Raw genomic sequence first — 14,996 nt, 5'->3', positions numbered from 1 at the left:
AAAGCAATGACATTGCAGTGCCTGAGTGCCTCAGTCAGTTGAGCGGCCAACTCTTCATTTCGGCTCAGGTCATGATTCCAGGGTCATGGGATTGAGCCCTGCATCAGGCTCTATGCTGCATGGAGCCTGCTTAAAATTCTCTCTCTCTCTCTCTCTCTCTCTCTCTCTCTCTCTCTCTCTCTCTCTCCCCCCCCCCCTCTGGCCCTCTCCCCCGTAGTGCTCTCTCTCTCTAAAGAGAAAGAAAGACAGAAAGAAAGACAGACAGAAAGAAAGAGAAAGAAAGAAAGAAAGAAAGAAAGAAAGAAAGAAAGAAAGAAAGAGGAGAGAGGGAAGGAGAGAGGAAGGAAGGAAGGAAGGAAGGAAGGAAGGAAGGAAGGAAGGAAGGACATCAATTCTGTATAATCTCTTCTGAAGAGGGAAATAGAGGGATTACTTCCTAACTTATTTTATGAGGCCACTATTACCAAAATACCTAAACCAGGTCAAGACATTATGAGAAAGAAAGACAAAAGGCCAATCTCTCATGATAGCTGTGAAAATCCTCAACAAAATATCAACAAATTGAATCAAATGATGTATAAAAGGATTATACAGCATGACCAAGGGATACTTATTCCAGGTATGAAAAGCTGGGGTCATAAAAACTATACCAGTTAATGTAATCTATCACATCAATGGATAAAGAAGAAAACTCATAATCATATCAATAGATACCAAAAAAGAAAAGCATCTGACAAAACCTAATACCCACTACTGATAAAAACTTTCAGCTAAATGGAATAGAGGAGCACTTCCTCAACTTGACCAGGAATACCTGCAAATAACCCATAACAAGCATCATTCTGAATGGTGAGAAATCAGATGCTTCCCCACTAAGTTTGAGCACAAGACAAAAATGATCCCTGTCACAGCTCCTTTTCAACATCATATGAGAAGTCCTAGCTAATGCAGTATAACATAAAGAAAATAAAAGATATACACATTGGAAAGGAAGACATAAAGCTGCCTTAGCTGTCTTTGCAGATGACATGATTGCCCTATGAAGAAAAACCCAAAGATAAAAAAAACAAAACAAAGCCTCTTGGAACTAATAAGCAATTATGTAAAAGTTGCAGGACTTATGATTAATATATGAAATTGAATTTCTTTCTTATATACCTGTAATAAACAATTGAAATTTGAAATTTAAATCACAATATTATTTAATTAGCATAAACATAATGAATACTTAGGTATGAACCTAATAATACATGTACAGATTTATGTGAGGAAAACTAAGACATTAATATATATCAAAGAAATTCTAAAAAAATGGACAAATATCCCATGTTCACTGGTAGAAAGGCTCAATTATCATTAGGATATCAATTCTTCCCAACTTGATCTATAGATCCTATGCAACACCAATCAAAAATCTCATTTTGTGGATATTGATAAACTGATTCTAAAGCTTATATGGAAAGGTAAAATTCCCAGAATGGCCAAAATAATGTTGACCAAAAAAAAAATTGGAGAACTAACTTCAAGACTTACTATCAAACTAAATTAATCAAAGCAACATAGTGTTTGCAAAAGAATAATGTATGATAATGTAATGTAAGAATATTCAGTGGAACAGAACAGAGTCCAGAAATACACACACAAATATACTCATAAAATACAGTCATATAAGCTGATCTTTTACAAATGAACAAAGACAACTCAATGGAGAAAGTATAGTCTTTTTAACAAATGGTGCTGGAACAATGGGACATGTGCAAAAAATAAAATTGAGAAAGATACTATACCTTTCACAAAAATTAACTCAAAATTTTTCATAGACCTAAATGTAAAAGATAAGACTAAAACTTCTAGAAAGTAATACAGGAAAAAAATCTAGATGACCTTGGATTTGGCAATAAGTTTTTACATACATACTGAAAGCACTCTCCTTGAAAAAATTCTGATATTTTGTACTTTATTAAAATTAAAAACTTCTGCCCAACCTAAAGACACTCAAGTAAACAAAAAACAAGCCACAAAATGGGTGAAAGTATTTGCAAAACATACACATGATAAAGTACTTACATCCAAAACAAAAACTCTTAAAATTCAATAATAAAAAAGCCATACAATCCAAATGAACAATAAGCAAAAGAACTGAATAAGCAAAAGAACTAAACATACACTTCACTAAAGAAGAGGTAGAGATGATAAACTGATACATAAGAAAAGATAGTCAACATCATATCCTATTAGAGAATTTCAAATTAAAACAATAAGGTACTAATACACGCCTTTTAGAATGGCTAAAATCCGAAAAACTGAAAAGGGGGGTGATGACGTGTAATATCAGGAACTTTCATCAATGCTGGTGCAAATGCACAATGGTACTACCACTTTGGAAGACTAGTTTGCAGTTTTTTTTTTTTAGAAAGCTAAATATGACTTTGTTGCCTAGCAATTATATTCCTAAGTATGTACCCAGTGGAGTTGAAATGTGTAAACACAAAAGCCTGCACCTAAATGTTCATAGCAGGTTTACTGATGCTTATCAAGAACTGAAGCCTCCAAGAGGTCCTTCAGTGACCGAATGGATATACAAACTGTGGTATATACATACAATGGAATATCACTCAATGATTTTTTAAAATGAGCTGTGAAGGCATAAGAACACATGGAGGAACTTTAAATGCATATTCTTATGTGAACAAAGTTATCTGAGAAGACTACATACTCTTCAATTCCAACTATGTGACATTCCGGTAAAAACAAAATTATAGAGAAAGTAAAAAGATGAATGGTGTTTCTAGAGACTTAGGGGAGGGGAAGAGGGATGAATAAGTGAAACACCAGTTCATAGGGGATTTTTACAACAGTGAGGCTACTTTGTAGGATATTATGATGAAGCATATATGATATTATGCATGTATTAAAACCCAAGACCAATATAGCACAAAGAATAAACCTTAATGTAAATGGTGGTCATTAACCATAATGTATCAATATTGGCTAATTAATTCAATAGATATACCACACTAATGCATGATGCTAATAAAAGTAGAAACTGTGTTGTGGGGTGGGGAGCATATCTATTCAATTTTTCTATTAATCTAAAACTGTTTTAAAAAAACCTGTAAAACAAATAAACCTAGAAGGGAATTAAAAATAAAAGAAAAATGCATTTAAAAAATAAAGACTAAACCAAAAGAAACACAAGAGCAAATAAACCCAGTACATAGTAACTTCAGAGAAATAGAAGGTGAAAAGAAAAATAAATAAAGAAAAGAGAAATAAAGAAAAAAGTATAAAGGATTAGAGAGAAACTGATAAATTAGAGGCTGGTAAAGAAACTCCAGCATACATAACAGAGGTCCCTGGAAAAGTAAAGTAATGCAATGGAATAGAATCGCACCAACAAAAACCTGTAATTCAAGAAAATGCTTCAAACAGAAGGATAAAGTTTGAAACTTCATATTGAAATGATCTACTGTGTTCCTGGGAAATTGGCCCAGAACAAACAATATCAAGAGTGCTAGGCAGAGTTATGACCACCCTACAAGATGGCTGCACCCTAATCTTCAGAACTCTGAATGCACTCCCTTGCATGACAGAGGGACTTTACATGTGTAGTTAATGTTAAGGGCCTTGAGATGAGATAATCCTGTGTCATCTGAGTGGGCCCAATCTAACCACATGAATCCTTAAAAGAGGAGAACATTTCCTGACTGAGGTCAGAGGGAGATGTGACTACTGAAGAACTATCAGAGGAAGATACAGTGATGCTGGCTTTAGAGATGAAGGAAGGGCTCCACATGAGCCAACAAAAGACAAGGAAATGGATTCTCCCTCAGAGCTTCCAGAAAGAAATGCATCTTTGCTAATACTGTGATTTTAGCCTAGTGAGACCGACCCATTTTAAATATCTGACATAGAGACCTGTAAGAAGATAAATTTGTGTTTTTTAAGCCATTGGGTTAATACATTACCCATTGGGTTAATGTACCAAAAAATAATAAAATCAGTCAACCTTAAAAATAAAAATTCTAGGCAAGAAAGAAATTCAGACTGCAATTAGGCTTTTCAGTAGCAGTGCTATTGGATGCAGCAAAGACGGAAAATGATGGAGTAACTTTTTTAAGATATCCAAAGAAAAAAGTGAGACAGATTTTATATCCAGTTACCAATAAATTAACAACATGCAAGTTCACAGTGACTACCCTCAAACCTTTCCTAAGGAATCTTCTACAAAATGAGCTTCAGAGAACACAGATGACCTGAGAGACACTGACATAAAAACTATTATGTCACTAAAACTGAGATTGATAGCATGGGAGAAAGAAAATACAAATGTAAAAACCTGAATTTAATAAGAAAATATCAACATAAGGCATTAAATATTTTATCTTTATTTTTTAAATGTTTATTTTTGAGAGAGAGAGAGAGAGAGAGAGAGAGCACAAGCAGGGGAGGAGCAGAGAGAGAGGGAGACAGAATCCAAAGCAGGCTCCAGGCTCTGCCTTGTCAGTGCCCAGCCCAATGCAGGGTCAAACTCACAAACCGTGAGATCATGACCTGAGCGAGCCAAAGCCAGATGCTTAACCGACTGAGCCACCCAGTTGCCCCAATATTCTATCTTTAAAAAGCAAGAACTTATAGGGGTGCCTGTGTGGCTCAGTTGGTTGGGCAACCAACTTCGGCTCAGGTCATGATCTCAGTTTGTTGAGTTCAAGCCCTGATTCAGGCTCTGTGCTGACAGCTCAGAGCCTGGAGTCTGCTTTGGATTCTATGTCTCCCTCTCTCTCTGCCCCTCTCCTGCTCATGCTCTGTGTCTCTCTGTCTCTCAATAATAGATAAATGTTAAAAAAAATTAAAAAGCAAGAACTTATACGTAGTTTTGTCTACTGAAAGGAAATAGTGACTAACCTAGGTGCAATGTATGCAGCTGGTACATAAAACCCAAGCTGTGGTCTCTAAGTACTATTTCCTACTGAAAAAGAACCCAAGGATTCTTAGCAGAAGGGTTGTCCAGGTTTGGGGAAGGAAACATACAAGAAGGCTGAAATATCTTATAATACAAGATAGCCATGACTCTATCAAAAACTATTCAAATAGTTTGAAAGATCTCAGGAGTCAAATTGAAGAGGCTCCTGCTGGCCAAAATGATTTAATTTGAATATCATTGAAAATTATAGGTGCAATTGCTGAAATATATCAAACATGTTTATTTACATGACTTTATTATAATACCAAAAAAAAGACTTGATCATCATCAGAACATGGAAGAAATTGAACTCAATATTTTAGAAATGGGTGAAGAGAAATAATCAAACATTTATCCTGCTTTTCCAATACTATTGTACCATTGAGTTACCTAACAGCAGATCAGATGAAGTTTCACTTTATAATAGTATTCTAGCTAAGAAATGTAGAAGGAAGGACAGAAGTAGAATGTCACCATTTTCTCCCTTAATCAAGTATTCAATCCAAGCACTGAGCATCAGTGCCTGTTAACATCATAAAGGGAGAGAGAACCAGACATAATTTGCCTTGTGATGGAACACACCCCCACCTATGAAATTGCCTTGGGAAAAAAAACCTAACCAAATATGATCAAAACTCTAGATCCACTACCAATTTTCAGGATATTTAGAAGACAGAGCAACCTGTTCAAGTACAAAAAAAACCAGCCAGCTTTTCTTTAACAATGACAACAACAAAAGCAAGAAATAAAAGAAGTAGAGACAGAGAAAGAAACCAAAGATTAAAAGAAACAAAAAAACCCCATTGCCACATATTGCGCTTATTTGGATTTTGATTCAAACAAAATGTAAAATAAATTGACTTATTGAATTTATGAGACAATGGGAAGTTTGTATGTTTACTGGATATAGGATCATATTTTAAAATATTCAATTTTCAGTTAGGGCATTGATATTTTCATTACATTAATAAGTAAATTCTTTTAGAGATACTGAAATACAAAGAGATGAAATTGGATGTTTGAAATTGGATTCAAAATTTTAAATTTTTTTTACATTTATTTATTTTTTGATAGAGAGAGACAGAGCACAAGTGGCAGAGGGGCAGAAAGAGAGGGAGACACAGAATCCGAAGCAGGCTCCAGGCTCCGAGCTGTCAGCACAGAGCCCGATGCGGGGCTCCGACCCACAAACTGCGAGATCATGACCTGAGCCGAAGTCAGACCCTTAACCGACTGAACCACCCAAGCACCCCTGGATTCAAAATTTTATAGGCTGAGAGAAAGTAGATATATTATGGGCAACAGAATATAGTATAAGAGTTGGTAATTATTGAAGTTGTATAATAAGTTTAGAAATTTTATTATATTGTTCTATTCTCAAATATGTTTGACATTCTCAACAATAAAAAGTTTCTTTAAAAAATCAATATAATTTGACTTTTTCTAGCCTTGTGATGACTATTTTGTTTTTTCTCTTCAAGATTACTACACAACACTTATCATGATGAGCACTGAGCAATATATAGAATTACTGAATCACCAGAAACTGTTGTATACCTGAAACTGATATAATGCAGCATGGTAACTATACTGGAATTAAAATTAAAAACTTAATAAAAAGTTAAGAAATCTAAAAAGATTATTATATATGTTATGAGAACAGCATTATGAAGTACTTTAAGTAGTTTGGAATATAATGTATATGGAAGTGGAGACTTGAATACATGTAAAGCAGCTCAGTTCCCTCTTACATTTCCTTCACTCTTTCCAGATTGATTAGTTGTATGGACAAATAACATGGAAACAAAGGATTGAGGCAGGAACAGCTTAGCCTTGACTAAGTCAAAGGAAGAGTAGTCATAACCCAAGAGCCCGCCAGGCATTTCTCTTTTAAGACAGGTAAAGTCTTGAGTCTAAATTTGAAATATATGTGTGATTCACTTTCTTTTTACATTAAGTAAACCCAACTCTCACTTGGGGCAAGAGGGAAGCTACAGATAGACACTGCAATTATTATAGATTTGAAGTTTTTGGTAACGGAGTTCATTGCTCTGTTAATGGGACAACATCATTTGTTTTCTTCATGTTGAATTAAAAAATGTACGATGCTTACTTTTCTAATTTTCGCTCATATTATTTCCCAATAATTTTAAAAGACACTAGACACTTTCTGCTTATACTCTCCAGTCTCTGTGAATGATATTTATTATGTGACCTTTGTGAATAGAGAAATGTTAAAATTTATTAAAAGTTATATTCTATTATTCCCTAACTTGAATTTAAGAGCTTAATACGAAACTATTTGAATTTCTAATTTCTCCCCTCACAGTACAGCAGTAGCATACATCCAGCTGCAGGATAATATTGGCAAGCACAGCAATGAATTTTCATGAAAACCCCAAACACTGAATGCTTCATTTTTCTTTTTCATTCTTCTTTTTTTTTCAAGAAATTCCCTATCGTATGAGATATGTAATGCCATTTGTGCCAGACTGCTTTGCATAATAATGGTCTCCTTCAGTTTTCCAGGCTTACACAGAAGAATCACTAAGGAAACTAGGCTGTAACACCAACAACAAAAAAGAAAATTGCCCATTTTTCACTGAAACTGCTCTTATTCTTCTCCTAATTTTTTTTAGCAATTTTATCTTTTTACATGTAAATACTTGTAAGAGTTCAGAAAAAGATATCCAGTTATTAACATTTCAGGTATAATTATTACTCTTCCTAATCTCCACCTTCTCCATGGAGCAGTTTTCTTTAGAAGAAGTATTATTACCTTCCTACTTGTGTGGGCCCTCAGACATCTTCAAATAAATGTCTGTAGGTGGGACTCTGATTATAAAGGCTGAGTGAAATTAATGTTATTAATGTACCAAGGTGTGAAGTATGAACTTCAACTGGATTTCCATAAAGAACTCTGTTGATTATGTGTTTTAAACTACAGAAGATCTGTCTAAAATGTCGCTATTGAGGCCTTTCACTAGCTCTTGTGCTAATCAGGGAGGAAAGCCTGAAGCTTTTCTATACTGTGGAGTCAGAGTGCTGACAAGCAGCTTATCAGTGCTAATGATAACTTCTGTGTTTCAGCAGCCAGGATCAGAAGATGCATTTCACATTTGAGCTCTTTTTTTTCCAAAATTGAATACTTGAGAAATCAGTAGAATGTTGCCAGGAGCCTGGCCTACAAGCTGCTGCCTTTGAGAATTTTTGCAAGCCTTTAAAAGAGTACCCAGAATATATTCTGTAACTCGTGAATTTCTTAGTCTATGGGAAAAGCAGAAGTGTAAGGTATCCTCCTATGGACTGTTAGACATATCTAATATTCTAATCATTTTCTGCATGTCTGAAATCTCTTAAGACTTATATTTTGAAATATTTCAAAAGATGCAACTGTCAGGATATTGATGTAAACTGTATTTGATAATGACAAGGGGGATTCTGAGTCAAAATTCTACGGGTTTCTCCTAATCCTCCAGCTTCTAAATCCTTGCCAAACTTAGAAATCTTGACTTGGTGAACTACCTTCAACCCACATCATTGGTCTCAAACATTCACTTATTAATTCATTCATCCATTTACTCATGGATCAGTCAATAAATATTTGCTGAGCACTTACTGTGTACTCATAGAAAAGAGGATAAAATTATCCTGAAAGAACTCATGATCTATAGAGGATGCATAAAAACATGAGCTTTCATTGAGTACCTCTGGCGGCTAGGGAAGGAATAAAGAATGCTCCTTGGGCAGTGAGGCAGGCTTCATAGAGGAGGTAACAGTTATCCTAGGCCTTAAAGAATAAGGAAGGACTCTGTGAAAATGAGTATCGGTACATTTTATAATGTGTTCTTTATAGTACCAGTGGGACATCTTCCTTGCCCCGTGGCGGGGGGGGGGGGGGGGGAGGGAATATCATGATTATAAGCTAGTAACAACGCCTTGATCTTTGGTGTCAAGAAATCTATCTCCAGAAAGTCCCTGTTAAAATGTGAAGGAGGCTTGCTCATTAACTCTTTTATAGGATTTCTAATAACTCTGTTGTCACATCACATACTGATATGAGGTTCAAATGAAAAGATATTTGAGAAATCACATTCTTTGTAAATTGCAAGTACAACGCAAATGTTAGTTATTTGTGCTATTACTATTATCACAGTAATAACATTATTACTTTAATAAGGATTATTTTATCAATTTTCTGGACTCTGGCAATATAACTTGCAGAAAACTGAAAAATATCAAATGTCTTTAAAATATTTTTATGTAATATCATGGTGGATACTTTCAAAAAAACTTATTAGGGGAAACTAACTTGGAGCTTTGTCATGAAGATAAATCCCTTTGTGCTACCAGACAGACAAAACAGCAAATAGGCTAGATTATCGGATCTAGTTTAGAAATTATGATGACTTCCAACTAGTTGTCACACTGTGGAATCCAGGGCTCCATCTCACACATCTACCTTAGCTGCAGCACCTTATTTCAGTAAAGCTGGCTTTATCCTTCATCTGCTTTCCCAGTCCATCTATGGATAATCCACGTCAGCTACCATGCAAAAAGTTACCTAGTGGATAGCCTAAACCCGTAATCGGGTGCCAACAAATCAGAGACCCCACAAGGAATATATCAGAAGGAATATACTTGATATTTCAATTAGATTTATCAAAGAACTTAATCCTAAAAAAAACTCTTCTGTATTACCTAGTCTTCTTTTATCATTTAGAACTGTTTTTATTTTTAATACATGTGGAAGAGGCACCACAAATTTTGTGTTTAAGGCTCACTAAAGGTCTTAATATGTCCCCACTTGGGATTTTAAAAATGTTTCATAGTTTTCCTGCAACTCTAAATGACTGAAAGGAGTGACAGCATGATTTTGTAAACTGAGGGAAGAACTGAACGTCACATTCTCTGAGCACCCCCTCTCCGCAAACAGCCAATGAATGGTGCTTGGCAAATGGGAAAGGATATTCTTAAACCAGGTGATATTCTTGGGTGCAGACTGAAGGTAGCCAGCACTAGCAACAAGAATGACTGTTAATGACTTCCAGTAAAATTCCCCACATCTAAAAGGGGCTAGCCTCAAGCCTTCCTGTCTCCTCCATGCTACACACAAGAATTAAAAGCTGTTCCCACAGTTTGATTTGAGGTATACCATAGGTTCCCAGGGTGCATACAACTTCTCCTTAGTTATTTCCTCCTGGTCTGAACTAGTTCCCTATGAAGTCACATTAGACATGTGGTGCATTAGGCAACAAAGCCTCCCATCCATCGGAACATGTGTGACCACAGGTGAGGTGAGAGGTCTCCACTCAAGAAGCACATTCTCCATGAACATGTTTGCATGGATTAGTGCCCCAGAATGTGCTGAGTTTGTAAACCTCACTAAGAAATGACTGTGGTGTTTAACATTAATGTGGTGGTATAATCAAAAACACACTCCAGAAAATAGAACAGGAAATTCAAAATAGTAAGTTTTTTTCCTTACATTTTTAGAACATTGTTCACTGCAACCTTTCTTAAAATTCCCCTTTCCTTTCACATCCCCTTCTTATGCTCCTAACCTTTGCCTGAAAAATTCTCCCACTGTCTTTCTATAAATTCCCCTTTCCCTCTACTTACCACCGTGTGGAGTCCCCATTTGGTCCCCTCCTTAATTATAATATCATATCATAAAAGCCCAGGATGAAAGAATTGGCTTGGAAACAGCAGACTTTTCCTTAGTGTGTGCAGCAGAGGAAAGCCCTTAGTGGTAAAATCTAAACATTTGATTTTTAAAAAAAAATTATTTTTCCCCAGCACAGTTGTCATTTGAGAAAGCTGAACATAAGGTCCTTAAGTAAATGAGATGAGACAGGCAAGTTTTATTTGGGTGTGGGTGATCCTGAGAATCTATAATACCATTCAGGAAAGGCACCCACAGAATAGTCACAATCATAAGAGCCACTGATTTGAAACCTTCTGTGTACTAGGGAGTTTCATGCGCTTTATTTTTCTTCAGAGTAATATGGTGGGATAGATTTAATTATCCCTGTCTTACAAATGAAGAAATAGAGAAAATCAAGGAAATAATATGCAGCTAATTATAACAGGTAGCATGAGAACCCAGTTCCTGGTTAGCTTTTAGGCCAAAATATTTCCCTTTAAGTCACATTATTTCCATGGTGAGAGGAGACAGCATTAGGGCTGTGGGAGCTCCTGGAATACGTAGAATTTTACCAAAGACGACATTCATCCACCTGCCCCTTGGCCCAGCCTCTCTACAGATTTGAAGGCTGTGTTCATACCAAGCACACTTTGACCTGCCCCTTGTAGGATGAGAGCTCTCCACTATCATTCCAGTCATAGGTGTCTGATTTCCACTGGGAGCTGCAAAGAGGAAATACCCATGGGGGGGAGGAGGGAGGGGAAGAGGGCAGCCACTCAGCTTTGGGGTAGTTCATGCTAAGTGATAGAAAGTAATCTTTTTCTTCCTGCCTCCTCCCCTTCCCTGTGATTCAGATGGGAAGGTTCTCAGTGTTCTTAGGGGTTAAGGGGGTTAAATCTCCATAGGCCATTTTCAGAGCTTTAAAACAAAACAATAAAAAGGCTCTGTAAGCCCTAACACCTTTTATATATTTTGTTGTTAAAAGAAGAAAGAGAACAGTGTGCCCCTAGCAAGACAGTTATATACTTTCCATTTCAACTTCTTTCCATTCTAGCCCTGTTTTCTCTATATAGCCTGCTGGTAATATTCTTAATTAGGGGTCAATATTTCTTCCCTTTTAAAATAAGAAATAGTATAAAACCTCCCATGTTCCACTTTAATGGGAAGGACCCAGAAACACATTGGTTAAAGGCAGTTTGCATTCAGTTTCCACACTGAAGTGATCCTTATAAAACCCAGTTCACTGTATAATTAATGACCCTTTTCTCATGCTTTAGGGCATAAGCCGATCACCAGTCCTGGTCAGAGAAAACACTTCCCAGGTACAGGATTGCACAATTAAACATGTGGTGAGGAATTTGTGCTTTCCTTTGATTCTTTGGTCTTTGCCATAGTGGGGGGCAGGATACTGGGCAGGACAGGGAGGCAGTTGTGGTACAATGCCATATCATCTGTTTCCCCAAACATACTGGAAAACAAATTGAGACCACCTGAAACACTTATTCCACTGGTTCCTTTGGTGCCCCCATGTGGAGAGGGGGTGTCTGCATGCCAGTAGTCTGGATGCAGCCAACTGAAGCAATTTTTAACACTAGGTGAAAATTTATCTTTCTGGAAAGACAAAAAAGACCCCCTCCCAACTCGATTTGCTTTCACTCAGAAGTTGCTGACCAATCATTTTTTGTACACATTAACACTAGTGTTTTTCATTTTAACCCAAGCAAAAGAAAATCGTGTGTTCTCTAAAACAGACAGAAAAAAACTGTAAGAACGGTACACATAATATAGGAATTTAAATAATTCAAATGGATATGGTTTGCTATAAGTTTGGCCAAAATTTATTTTCTAAAGCAGTACCATCTAACAGAGTTTTCAGTGATGATAAAATGTCCTATATCCTTGCTGTTCAAGGTGGGAGCCACTGAAATATGGCTAGTATGACTGAGGAGATGAAATTTTAATTAAATTTAAATTTATCTAGTCACATGTGGCTAGTGACTACCATATTTGACAGTGCAGTCTTAAAGTGTATGCTGTGACTATTTAGCATTTGATATAATGAGCATATTAAAATAATATTAGCAATTCAATGTGGTTTCTCTACCATTCATTGAAAATATTTTGTCTCACACATGGGGATAGCAAGCATAGGATATGTGCTTGATCTCCATCTATGGCCCTGCTTTAAGGTGATAAAAACAAGCCCCCAAAATGTTAAGAAACCCTGCTACACTTACTTACTCTTTCACTCATCCTCACTTCTGACTTGCCTCATTAAACTATGAAAGTAAGAGAGATCTGTTATAAGGAAACAGATGAACCTTGTCTCCAATGAACATTTCTACTAGCCCCATTATCTTTTGAAAGACCAATGTAATGCAAGAGTTGAAAAGACATATAACCAAACAATTTCCAAGATAAAATAATTATCTTTCATTATTTCTCTCACTTTTCTTATCTTCATATTCCCTTTCCAAGCCTAATTTCTTCTTTCTGGCTTGATAATCATATTAGTTTTCTAGGGCTGCTATGACAAAATATCATAAACCAGGTGGCTTAAACAACAGAAATTTATTTTCTCACAGTTCTAGAGGCTGGAAGTCCAAGAAACCCTCTTGCACTATCATTGGGAATGCAAAGTGGTACAGCCACTATGGAAAACAGCATGGAATTTCCTCAAAAAGCTAAAAATAAAACTACACTAAGATTCATAATCACACTACTGGGTATTTACCTACAGAATGCAAAAGTACTAATTCAAAGGGATACATACAGCCCTATGTTTATAGCAGCACTATTTACAATAGCCAAATTATGGAAGTAGCCCAAGTGTCATCAATAGATGAATGGAGAAAGAAGAGGTGGTATATCTATATACAGTGGAATATTATTCAGCCATAAAAAAAGAATGAAATCTTGCCATTTGCAATGACACGGATGGAGTTAGAGAGTTTTATGCTAAGTGAAATAAGTCAATCAGAGAAAGGCAAATACCATATGATTTCACTCATATGTGAAATTTAAGAAACAAAACAAATGAACAAAGTGAATGAAAAAAAGAGACAAGCCAGGAAATAGACTCTCAACTATAAAGAACAAACTGATAATTACCATAGGGCAGTTAGGTGGGGGGATGAGGGAAATAGGGGATGGGGATTAAAGAGTACACTTATCATGATATTAATAAAATAAAATAAAATAAAATAAAATAAAATAAAATAAAATAAAACAGTAAATAAGTGAAATAAAATAAGCAAAAAAATGAAAATGAAGGGGTTCTCAACTTTACCTAATGCCATATTTTAGCTGTTTACCTAATTAAGAATTTTTAGCTGTTTATCTAATTAAGAATAGATAATTCAGAAACACATTTTGCTATGTTACTAACTACAGCTCTTGGTTTTTCATAGCTTGCCATCTCATCAGAAATGAAATGCTAATTATCTAAAATCAAAGTCAGTCAAATGAATTTTTGCAGTTATTGTAACTGAAAACTTGGTTTACACTATTCTTTCTAGAAATAGGCTTCTAAGGCAAAATGTACCAAAGCAAGGAAATGTAAAAAGAATTATCAAGTCAGAGATGAAAGCTCCTAAAAACAACTCTGAATAATTCACAATGAAAACTCAATTTTATTTATCAGACTATGTATCACCATAATTAATAAATCTGATTTATTTCTACAATTAATTAAAAATTAATTTGCTATAATTCTTTTGTCTTGATGTACATTGAAAAATGTTAAAAATAAGAAGGGCACTTGGGATGAGGACTGGCTGTTATATATATATGCGATGAATCACTAAATGATGTAAATCATTATTACACTATATGTTAACTAACTTGGATTTAAATAAATTAAAAATATAATACTAATAAATAGAAGCAAATATGGTTTATGACTTCTCAAAACTTTTGATTTTATATTCCATCCATTAAAACTTTTACAGTAATGATACTTAGATGTAAGTACATTTATATAAGGTGCCAATCTTTTGCCACAAGTGTGCCAATCAATGTTCCAGTAACATTATCTCCATCCTAGAACATGCTAAGACATTCCTAATTCCAAATTCTTAGGACTGAACATTTTGAAATTTTAAGTATTCCTGATTGTAGAAAGGTAGAATAGTATATATACCACATATGATGTAAAACCTTCTCTCGGTTCTGATATAATACCTTGTAATTAAATGCATTAATATTTTTACAATGAAAAATATGCATATTGATACTAAGTGGCATAACTAAATTTATTCAAATATATCTTAAAATGTTCAGTTTTTGGGAGCGCCTGGGTGGCTCAGTCGGTTAAGCATCCGACTTCAGCTCAGGTCATGATCTCACAGTTCATGAGTTCAAGCCCCACATCAGGCTCTGTGCTGA

This window comes from Acinonyx jubatus, chromosome E4 (assembly GCF_027475565.1).
Source record: "Acinonyx jubatus isolate Ajub_Pintada_27869175 chromosome E4, VMU_Ajub_asm_v1.0, whole genome shotgun sequence".
Taxonomy (NCBI): domain Eukaryota; kingdom Metazoa; phylum Chordata; class Mammalia; order Carnivora; family Felidae; genus Acinonyx; species Acinonyx jubatus.
Note: the sequence above shows the minus strand (reverse complement) of the source record.